Source organism: Aedes albopictus, chromosome 2 (genome assembly GCF_035046485.1).
Source record: "Aedes albopictus strain Foshan chromosome 2, AalbF5, whole genome shotgun sequence".
NCBI classification, from domain to species: Eukaryota; Metazoa; Arthropoda; class Insecta; order Diptera; family Culicidae; genus Aedes; species Aedes albopictus.
In genome coordinates, this window is record NC_085137.1 from 148118555 (window position 1) to 148131079 (window position 12525).

Genomic DNA, 12525 nt, shown 5'->3' on the forward strand with positions numbered 1-12525 from the left:
CCAGCAAACATGGGACTGTTATGCGAATAGGGGCAGTGGGGGCTGTCCATAAACCACGTGGTCATATTTTGGGAGATTCCGAACAATTGAATTGAAACAATTTTTTTCGGCATTCTTCTTTGAGAGTTCTTAAATTTCGACAGGATTCTTAAATTTCGACAAATTTCTTCTGGAGTTTCTCATAGAGATCTTTCTGAAGTGGAGCGGACCTGGTGGGATGGTTAGAACACTTGACTATCACGCCGAGGACCTGGGATCGAATCCCACTCCCGACAAACTCGCGAAATGTGAGTTCTTCCTTCGGAAGCGAAGTAAAGCGTGGGTCTCGAGATGAACTAGCCTAGGGCTAAAAATCTCGTTAATACAGATAAAAAAAAAAACCTTTCTGAAGTCGTTCCCAACAATTCTTCTTCGCAGAGTCCTTTGCGGATTTTTTTCCTGAGCTACTCTTGTGTGTTATCCAAAGAAATTTTCGTGGGATTTATCCCAGAATTTATCTCGAGATGTCACACAGGAGTTTCTCTCAGGATATTTTACAGATGTTGTCGCGGAACTTAATGTTTCTCTCGAGATTCCTGTTCAATGATTTTCCGCGATCCTGCCCAATGTACTTTTTGAGTTTTCCCCAGGAGGTTCATTTATTTAGTTAACATCAAATTCATGATAATACTGAATCAACAATTTGCCGCCATAATACTCGATTTGTAGCTGCAGCTCTCCAACGTCGGTCACGCCCAACACTCGCCAGATCACGCTCCACCTGGTCCGCCCATTTCCCCAGGAGGTCTTCCCGGAATTTCTCCCACAGTTTCTACGGAAATTATTCCTGGAATTTCCACTAGAGCTTCTCCAAGGATTACTTCATAAGTTATTCGAGAATTTTGTGCAGGAGTTCCTCCCGGAGTTTCTTCCGAACTTTTTCCTGTAGTTTGATGAAGAAATTTTGGTGAGCTTTTCTGTAGATTTTCTTTCGGGAAATCTATTGACGGCTCTCGTGGGGTTTCCCTTGAATTTCCGCCTGATGTTTCTCTCAGAGTTTGTTCTGGGACTTATACTAATATAACTTCCAGTTTTGTTTCTAAGATGTCTCCAAATGTTTTCTGTATTTATCAAGGGCCTTCTCCAAGCTTTTTTTTTTTTGAATTTATTTTGGAGTTCCTTTTGGGGTTTCTGCAGCAGCTATTGCTAATATTTCTTGTCGAGCTTTTCCCGTGATTCTATGTTCCTCGTAGTATTTTCTACAGGATTTTTTGTAATGATTCTTGTGTGATTAGTTTTTGGAGATTTTCCCAGGGTTACTCCCAGAGATCTTCCCGGAATCTCTATCGGCAATTATCCCGACCAAGATCCCGATGTTCCGACATTCTGAGTGTTCTTTTTGGGATTTCTTTAATTTTCCTAATCCATCACATTGGTAGCATAGCAGCTCGCTGAGGTACTGTACGGTTTGGGCCAAAAATGACCCTAATGCACAAGGAGGGTAAATAGTTGCTCTTGGAGTTCTTTCAGGGATTGTTTCCGGAGTTTCCATTTAAGGCGAAACTGGAAGCATTTTCTCATTTTTTTGGTTTTTGATTTTTTATTAAATAACGAAGCAATATTTTCAAAATCGGTTTTCGTGCACATGTAGAGTATGGATCAGGGTATCTTCTGATTTTTTTTACGCGGTAGAAATTGTTTTTCGTTTTTGCAGAAACCATTTTTTAGTGAAATTTTGTTCAAAAATGGTTTCTGCAAAAACGAAAAACATTTTATACCGCGTAAAATTTTCAGAAGATACCCTGATCCATACTCTACATGTGCACGAAAACCGATTTTGAAAATATTGCTTCGTTATTTAATAAAAAATCAAAAACCAAAATATGAGGAAATGCTTCCAGTTTCGCCTTAACAGAACTAGCTGAACAACAACTTCTTAAGCTAAAGTTTGCTTAAGAGTAGTTTGTTCCACTCTTGTGTAGCAAAAATGTTTGTTGGGTTTCTCTTCCGGTATTCCTTGTAGGAATTTTCCTGAGAAATTCCGGAAGAAATTTTTGCGAATTCTTACGAGAAACATCACAAAGGCAAATAAAAAAAAAATCTCGACAGGAACGTAGGAAAACATCGTAAGATACTGGAGTTATTCCGAGAGAAAACATTAGAGAAATTTAAGGAGGAACTTTGAAAATCTCTAAAAGAAATCACAGAGGGAACTACGAGTGAAATATCATAAGGAAATTCAAGGGAAATCTCGGAACACTTTCTGAAAGAAATCCTTGAAAGAACTTCTGCACACAAAAAAGTCCCGGAACAAAACTTTTGGAAAATCACTAAGATGAATTCCTTAAGCAACTTTGGGTAAATATTGAAAGATTTTAGAAATCAATCCAGTGCGAGACTCGAGAAAATTGAAATCGGGAAAACCCTAGGATGAAATCCCAGAGAATAGTTTTCGGGGTAGACCTCGTGAAAAACTCCTGAAGCGATCCAAGTAAGAATCCCGGAAAGAATTCATACTTGGGAGAATTTTTGGTAGAAAAAAATTCTCAAAGGAATTTTTGAATAAATTCTGGATAGATTTCCAAGCAAATTTCTTTTGAAAATCTGTAGAAATTCCGACTTTTTGTTCAGACTGCTCGGTCACTCCTGATAGCTCCTGGTGTACATAGTAGGTATTCATCGCCAGAACATTTCTTAAGTCGTTACCGATACGACCGTCTATTTGACTTTTGTCGTTGACAAAGCCACTGTGTACTATCGTCGACAACTTCATGAAATGTGTCTCAATATCGATGCCCCGATGTCAGCATCACTGAATCTAACGAAATGTTTTTTGTTTTTCTTGCTGTAGACGAGCTTAAGGTACCGTAGAATATGCTTTGCAGGCTATCCAATGTGCTATTCTCGGATCGCTACAAAACTGGCTAACTTGATTACGTAACGCCAAAATCGGCATTTCAGACCCCCCCTCCCCTCCCCCCTCCGTAACGCTTTTTTGTATGAAGCCCCGAAAATTTTTATAAGGACCGTAACGCTCGGCCATACTCCCCCCCCCCTCTCCCTAGAGCGTTACGTAATTTGTGGACGGCGCCTTATGACAAAAAAATGTCCGGACCTACCCATATGCTTTGCACCAGGAACTGTAGATGACCTCCTATCAACTCACGGAACGGTACGTTCTGCAGTTGAATTCGTTCTTACGCGCTGCTAGGGTGCTAGGGCTCATCTTCTTCTTCAGCATTCACTTGGAGTTTGTCGGGGTTACTGCCGGAACACAGTCTTCCATGCCAAAAAGTTCTAGCAGTTGCTGAACATAGTGATACTGGTGATTGAATTCCAAGGGATTCAATCAGAGGTACTTATCATAAACTTTACTGCCGATTGCGTCTTCAATTCGCTGATCAATGACTATTTGAGATACGAGATTATCATTGATATTATTTATCAGAAGGTCATCGACATACTCGGCCAAAATCAAGATCGCTCCATTATCAATACGGTAGTAGACAAACATGTAAAACTTCGATCGTGCCAGTCCAAACCGCTTCAGCACTTCGTTCTGATTTATTGTTCCAGATCCTGCTGGCTTGTTTCAGATCGGAAACGTTTTCTTCCATTTACAGACCTTTCTCGGATATCTAGGGTCGACGAAACCTTTCTGTCTGCTGCATGTAGATAGCTGCTTCGTCCAGTTCACCATACACCTGGTGAATCTTCAGATATGGACTTACGCGTAACGACATCAGATAGTGGTTGGTAGCATACCGGACCACAGGCGGTAGGCTCTTCTTCATGGTTGACGTCCTTGACTTGAGAATAGTCTTTGATCACGAGACCGCTCTTGTAACTCTCGGTTCGTCTTCCACATGCTGCGGGGTGCTTTCCTTCCTTGTAATAGACCGGCGAGCTCCCAGGTTTGGTTCTTTACTAACGCTCCGTATTCCTCCACCTTATTGCAGCTTTCCAACGATCGCTGTCCTCGCATGTAATCCCTTTCCTGGAAGCAGTGGATTACCACTTGTATCGCATAACTGTGGACGTTGGGAAGTACTATGAGGTAGAACCCAAGGTAGAACCGTGAAGCCCATAAGAAAATCTCGATACTTGCGCGCTTCCGCACTCTGCGCCGTGCTAGATCTCAGGCAACAAACATGTCATATAAGAGAGCCGGTACCACAAATTTTGGTTGTATAGAAGTTAATTTGACGTAATTCTAGCATTAAGTAAGAATTACGTCAAATTAACTTCTATACAACCAAAACGCTGCGTAACTCTCATATTATAACATGTGTGTTGCTTAGGATGATATGGATGTCTGATTGTGAAGGTAGTGCAGCAGGTTATCAGCCATGCATCCCTGAATTCTGGCTCACTGAGTTCATCTTGTGTCGGCCGATCGTCCTCTACGCCGTCTACGAACCCCTTCTCTGCAACCTCGTTATTCACAAGCATTACGATTGATACTTCTTCCGACACAGGGCCTGTTTTGTTTCTATCAACTCGTTCTTCATCCAGAAATATCACGTCACGGCTGATTGCTACGTCACTCTGTATGCCTTCGAATTCTCGCTGTAGTCCATGCTGCTGTAAGTCCCCTGTTGGGGCCCGGAGCCCTGCACCCAAACCCCCCCCCCCCCCCCCCCCACCCCCTTAGATCCGGCTCTGCGTATGATACTTAATGAGACATTTATGACTGAGGAATTCCAATGGATTTATGAGGCGTTTGGTGGAAGTGATGCGGAGGTGTATTTCAGTCGTTGATAAACAACGAATTCGCCTGCTGAAGAGTGGCATTCCGTAGGCCATTTTACTAGGATTTTTTCTGGCATTCCTCGAAGAGTTTCTTCCAGGAATTCCTTAATATTTTTTTGTGGTTTACCTACAGAACTTTCTTCTGGATTTTCTCTCAGAATTCTTTCTGAGGTTGGTTCAGGAGCTCTATTCGAGATTCTTCGAAGAGTTCCTTCTGAGATGGATGCAGGATTCATTTCTAGGAATGTGGTTCAAATACGCATTTTCGGTTAAATCTGGAGACATAGTGGAATACATAGAAAAAGATAATGCATTGGCGATAGTCCAACAATTGTGTTTTACAGAGACAATTGAATCAAAATATGGACCTTAAGGTTTGATGAGAATGGTCTATGCTGGGAAACCGACGATTCAAGTAATATACATACATACAAGGACAACGGAAATGATCGGAATAAGAAATACAGGCAAGTGCGCTACGAACAGAACTAACCAATTTGTGTGAATAATAATCAAAATAAATGTTTTGTTTTCGATGTTCGTTGAATCAGAAAAAAATGGAAGAGGAATGTTAAATAATTACTTACAATCGGTTCTGAATGGAAGATTTGGCGCTGAAATGATAAGGATTTTGCATTTTTTGGGTAGTGCTATATGGAAACTAACCACAGGGCCAGAATACATAGTTTGTTAAACGTTAAAATAGTTTTATTGTTTAATGGGGTTGCGTAGAATTGCTTTGCGATACGTTGATTGCGCTATTATGGAGGTGGTCTATAATTTTGTTGAAAATTTAAAGAAAAAAAATCGTAATTTCAAAAATTATAGCTCGAAAAAGTATATGATTTGTCAGAACAGGTTACGTATTATGTTAAAATAAACTATAAATAGATCTACGAAATCCTACCACAATCTTCACAGAACTGGTGAACATTTCGCGCTGCCACTATTAAGGTCAAAGTACCGATTTGCGGCCATTTTGATTTGCAAAGCTGAACTTGCACAAACCAACGTATCGCAGAGGCAAATGATTCTTCATCAAAATAGCGCTTACATAGTTCTTCCCTTCTACTTTACTTAACTTTATTCTTTCTCAAATCTTCCTATTTTTATCTGTCGGTGCTGTTAACTTATTTACCGTTTTACTATGCAATTATGATGCTATATTTATACGAGTCTATTTACACCTAAATTGTTACAACTTTTCGTTATTTCCGCTTGAGAAAATCGCTTTTGAAACTACTTATCTCTTCGAAAAAGTAAACTTTTTTGAACCCGTACTTCTAATCCTACTGAACATGAACATGAATGAACAAATGAAGCATACACTGGTGGAAATCTACCGAATGGAATGATAAGAATGTTCATCTACTTTACATTCACCCATCACATTATTATATATAGAGTTACATAATAGTTTCAACAGTGGTCTAAATATTAAGGCATCCGCGTTAGAACGCTTAGAATAGCTGTTTACAGTTTTAATTGTTTTAGTGCACAAAATCACAACAACACACCTTGGCAGGTGTGTAGTATTCAATAATCAAAACTACTAGCAATAGTTGTGTTGTAAGTTGTAATTATGTACTAGTTTTATAGTCATCACAAACACCGAACTGATTTTAGTTATCATCACACACATCTGCATTCAGAGAAATAGCTTTACGGATTTTATTCCCCAAGAGATTTTTCGTTGTTGTATCGAGACACAGCGCATTACAAAACAATAGTACAAGAGGATGATATGATTATCCCCCAGTTTATTTTAAAATCCCATTTTATTACAGTTTTTAACAAGCCATCAAAATATTTCTCTCTCTTATCAGAGGCTATCTATCTAGTATTTTGTAGCTTCCAGCTTTGGATATTCCTTCGATGTGTAAGATCTATTGTTTAAAACGGTATTGGCTCGAAGTGAAGGTTTGTTCTTTTATGAAAAGAAACTGACCGTACACTCAAATACGCTTCAATGTTCTTGGATAAGAAAGAAGATAAGCTGTTACGTTTGTGGCTGGTTAGAGGTGCCTTGTGGCACAATAAATGGAGGCACATCCATAAGTACTATTCTATTTATCGAAGTTTAAGTTTTAATTTTGATATTTTTGTCACATTTTGAGCTGAACAGTACAGAATCAAAACATACACTCATACAAATAGACGCAGTAAATCAGTAGATTTGTAGAAATAATATCATAGAGTTTATGCATCTTTCTGCTGGTCTCGATTTCCACTAAGTTATTGGTAATTTACTATACCTACCTATTATATATCTTCTTATAGTTAACTGTGATCAGTATATAAAAATGTATCTGAAAAATTAAAAATAGTAAAAAAAATACAATAAAGGAAAAAAATGAAGAACATTACAAAATAGAACCCTAGGCTTAAGGACAAATTTTCCGAAGAATAGCACACACACAGTGAATAAAAAAGTAAAAAATCTTAACAAGATGCATGCAAAAATTCAACACACTCACGTAACACACTCTAGTGAGCTCTGTAATTATAATCACATTTGACAACACACACATACACAAACAAACACTTGGGGGAAATTTGTAAGCATACACAATATGAAATTCTATATATTTTTGAGATACTATTCATATATTTATATATATAGAGAGAGAGAAAAATGAGAACGCGTGTAGTGTGTGGTACGGGAAACTGATGAAAACGATCTTTCCGAGGAAGTTTGTTAAAATAGCGAGTGGTTTTTTTTCCTGAGTGTGCAAGACTGTTACTCATGGAAAATAACTGTCTTGATCACATGAGAAACAGTCGCCATTTTGGATGCCACTCTCACACAATGTAAAAGGTATCAGAAAACAATAAAAACAAACATGTATTAGACGTATTGCAAATCTGTTTCAGTATGCAATCGATGAGTTCCCAGAAGCTGAGTTACAACACATTGATTGAACAGTAAGTAGTAGACGAAAACAATATCTCTATAGTTGAAAATTGATGTTGACATAATATGTTGTGCCGCATTAGAGGCGATGTGCAAAGAAAGAGAGCGAGAGCTGAACGAATCTTTGTTTCAAGGTACAAATCTAAAAAAACATTACACAAACCGATTAATTGTTGATTATAATAACTGCAATACATCTTTGAAACAACAAAAAATAAATGTTGAATTGTTTGGTTATGTTAGGGGTCGGTAGGCAACCCGGCAATATTCATCTGAATAAATGAAAAATGATGAAATGAAACAAACATAACCTATAATAGCTGAACGCAATCATTTTATTCCACTCATTGTATCTAAATATAGAAAAAAAAAACAAACAAACAACAAACTCACAACTACATTGCATTACAAGAAACTAAAAACGAACATTAGCAAACATAAATAGTGAGACACCATACACAGCAACAAAATTGAAAAAAATATTGTATTGAAGCAAAACAAAAAAAAAACAAACTCCATCACAATAGATGAAAGGGTAATAGAACAAAAACAGTGAGTACAGATAAGAAAAGAATAACAAGAAAACAAACACTGTGCTAAAATGATAGCGTGCCCAGGATGAACAATAAAGCCGACACTGGCAAGAGCATGATCAAAAGCGAGAAAGGAACATCTATGACTGTGGTAGCCGTTATTTTTGTCCGAAATGTCCTTGCAGGAACGGGACTTTTGGGTATGTTGAACCCAAACGTTTGTAGCCTTCATTTTCCGTAGGACAGTTTGTCATATTGTCGCGAGATTAGAATTAAGTGGATGGTTCACCCGGATCTCTTATGGAGCTTTGTACACCGTCCATCGTTGCTTCGATCCAGTGTGGTCAGCTTCCCAGCGAATCCGTTCTCGTGTATGATGTTTCCTAGCTCTGAGCGGTCGATACTGTCGAATGCCGCCTTGAAGTCGATGAACAGATGATGTGTTGAGGGCCTGGTATACATGGGATTTCACGAGGATTTTCAGTAAGGCGCACATTGTCGGCCAGCCGTCGACAAAGTTGGCTTGATAACTTTTCGTGAACTCGTTCGCCACAGGTGACCGATGATGGATGATTAACTAGGATATCACTTTATAGGTGGCATTCTTAATGGTGATTGTTCGGAAGTTCCAAATAATCGCCTTTCTGGATTGTTATCTCTGCCTTCCACTCTTCCAATAGCTGTTCAGTTTCCCAGATCCTTGCTAACCTGTGCAGACAGGTGGCCAATCTTTTCTGAACTCATCTTGATCTGCTTTGTCGTATTCAAGCTGGTGGATGGCGTCTTTAATATCCCTCAGTGTGGTAGTTAGCTCACTTGCGTCCCCTACTACGCTGACGTTGTCGTTTCCTCCGTTGCCTTGGTCTTCCATACCCACGTTCTCCGCCTCGTTTAGGTGTTCATCGAAGTATTGCTTCGACCCTTCAATCACCTCACGTCCTGTCCTAATCACTGCTGACTTTGCACACAGTCGTTACGGGATGCGTTGAACTCCTGGTTCCGTGTTTCTGGAGAACGGCACAGCCGGCACAGCAGTTTCCGCACACTTCGCTTCTTTCAGGCGGCTATTTTTGCTCCTTGAAGTAGTAGGACTACTGCTTTCGCTTTCACTTGTAACGTTCTGCTGGATTCCATGCCTGTGCTACCCTGGGCTGCGTTCTTCTCCTCCATCACAGCTGCAGGCGTCGCAGCATCCAACAATCAACCCATCAACCAATGGCCGGCGTCTGCTCCTGAGTTCCGGAAACATCAAGATCTGAACTACGGAAGGCAGCTATGGACGATGAGATGAAGCCCTTGCGTGAGAATGATACGTGACATTTGGTGGATATAGATTCAGATCGGAAAGCGATTGGCTGCAAGTTGATCTTTGTGTGCGAAAATTGGAAGAAGAGAGCAACGTATCAATGTATAAAACCCGTCTTGTCGAAGAAGTTTTTGCACCAGTGGTCCGTCAAGTAACGTTTCGAGTGCTGCCAACAGTTGCCAAGGAGGGGACCTTCATGCGCCAAAACCCTGGATATGAAAATGGTGATCGGAACGCCGTATGCTCATTACGTAAGTTGTTGTAGGTACGGACTGAAACAAGCTGGATATGTCTGGAATAAGAACTCGATCAAGTCCCGAAGAAAAAGATGTTCAAACAATCGAAGAATGACCCGTGTGTAGTATTATAGAGTGATCGTACGCTCCACAACCTAGTAACCTTTTGGAAAAACCCACAAAGGACTTTGTTACAAAAATAAAAGAAAATCAATTATTATAAAGAATCATCACATCACGATACACACAGAACCTTACAGATGCACAAACAAGAGACAATACAAATTAGAGACAGGGCAACACAAAACATAAATGTGCCCTGTTATCTAGATAGATAACAACTTCCGATCACAGGATAACGAGGTTTCATTTATTGGTTTGGGTCCATCAGTCATCCTAGAATTGTATTTTAGTTGGCAGTTTGCCTTTTAGTTCACAGCATTTGTTGCTGTGTTCATAGCTTGGTTTTGTATAGGTAAACTAATCCTAATCGAGCATCCCGTCTCGGGTTCTATTACTAGAGCTCTATAACTTGAAGTCCGTGTCAACGAAAGGTTTGTATCTCTAGTATTTATCCGCTGAACGCAATGGGCTGATAGTTGCCAATCAAAGTAGGATTGAACTTCATGGGCCACTATTCTGCCAGAACCCTATAAATGTACATTAAAATTAGGCGAATATTTACAAATTGAAACATATAACACAAATAACTCACGAGTGTTACATTTGGAACACACTAAACTATCATTCTGTCTTATTAATGTAACAAATATTTATACCTGTAACAACGTGCTGAAAATATCTTCAGAGTAATTCTTGAAAAATCCCTAAATGAAACCTCGGTCGGATTTCTAAAAAAGTGCCTGAATGAAAAAGAGTCGGAAGAGTTTCAGAAGTTTATTGCACGATTTTTTGAGGAATCGCTATAGAAATCATCCGAAGAATTTCCAGATAAATTCTTGAAGACGGAATTGTATGAATCCTTTGGTAAAATTTTCTGGTTGAATTCGTTAACGGCTTCTGGAACAATCCTGAGAAACATTCTTGTAGAAATGATTGGAGAAATTCTCGAAATTATTTCTAGCAGAGTAATCGGAGAAATTTCAGATTAAATCCTTGGGAGCACCCCTGGAAACAATTTCTGATGAAATCTTTGGTAGAACTTCTGGAGATTCCTCTAAGGATTTTATGAAGCGTTCCTTGTGAGAATTGTCAGAATCATCTTGTAAACATCTGAAGAGTGTCCAAAGGAACCCTTGCAAGAATTTTCTGAAAAGTTTATGGAGAAAGAAACGGAAGCATTTCTGAAGAAATTCTTGGAATTCTTCGGAATGAAAAGCTCACTGGAAGCATCCGTGCCTATGTCTTTCAAAAGAAGTACTTAGAGGGACATTTGAAAAAAAAAAATCCTTCAAATAATTCATGCAGATATTGTTGAAATTGAAGGAATTTCAGAAGGGATCCGTAGAACAATCTTTGGGGGTAATTCCTGGAGGAGTCTTTGAAGACTCTTCGCAGGATTTTTTAGATGAATTCCCGGAGGAATATCTGGGGGAATCCTCAGATAAACTTCTGAAAGAGACATTTGTAGAGGAATCCTAAAGGACCAATTTCTCGGTAGAAATTTTGGAAGATTCTTCGCAATTAGTTATAGAGCAATGTCTTGGAAGAAATTCTATAGGATTTTTCGAAGGTATTTTTGGAGGAATACTCGGAAAAAAAAATCTCGTTTAAGGAAACCTTGAATAAATATTCAGGATTATTTGAAAGGGGTTTCGGAGGGTTTTCTAGAGAAATCTTTAAAGATTCCTTGGAAGCTATTTTGCTCTTTCTGAATTTTTTTTTTTTTTTGCATAAATAATTGATAACTTCATGAGAGCATCCTGAACATTTTAGAAATTCATGGGAAAACCTCGTACGAATTCCAAGAGCAATCTTTTTCGTTTTGGGCAAAACATCGGACGAATCTACGAAAAATTCTAGGAGAAACTCCTGAAATAATTATAAGAAATTCTGAAGAAGTCATGGTAGGGAAGAGTTTCTGTTAGAACCTTAGTTAGCATTGAAACAAAATCTAAGGATGGCATGGTGAAGAGTTTAGAAAACTTACGAATAGATACTTTATTTGTTTTGAAAGTTCTTTAAGCAAATTAATGTAAGGTTTTGGGTTAATTTCCGAATGTTTTTTAACATCTGACGATGAAAGTGAAATAATTGAAAACTCTACCTAATTGTAGAATTTTAGTTACGATATGAATTGAACGGCCAGCAGAATAGTTTCAAAATGCGTATGGTAATTTTATAAATTATGTTATTATGTTCCTAATGAAATCAAAACTACAGCATATTTTTACTAGAAACCTTATAAAAAGCTCACTGAAATTCTCACTTGAATCACGTCATATTTGTATATGAAAATGAATTTCTAATTGTCTAATTATGAAAATAATAAAATTTTTAAGAGCTGGAAAGAACTTATGAAATTATGAAGGGATTTCGGAGATATTCTGCATCTGAATTGCAGATACAAAACACAAGTGAATGTTGGAGGTAATCTCGAAGAAACTCTGACGGCAATCCGACAAATTCTGGTGAACATTCCGTATCGAACCTGATTAGCGTTCCTGAGAATTCTGTTTTGTGTGGGAGTCTTCCAGCAGCACCTTCTGGAATTTCTCAGTTTGTTTCTTTCATACATGAGTCCTTCCAGAAATGGTTTCTGGGATTTCTCCAGGAGCTACATCAGGGTTTCCTTCTGGAGTTCTCCTAGAATTCCTTCTAGAATACATCTGAGAGTTGATTCTA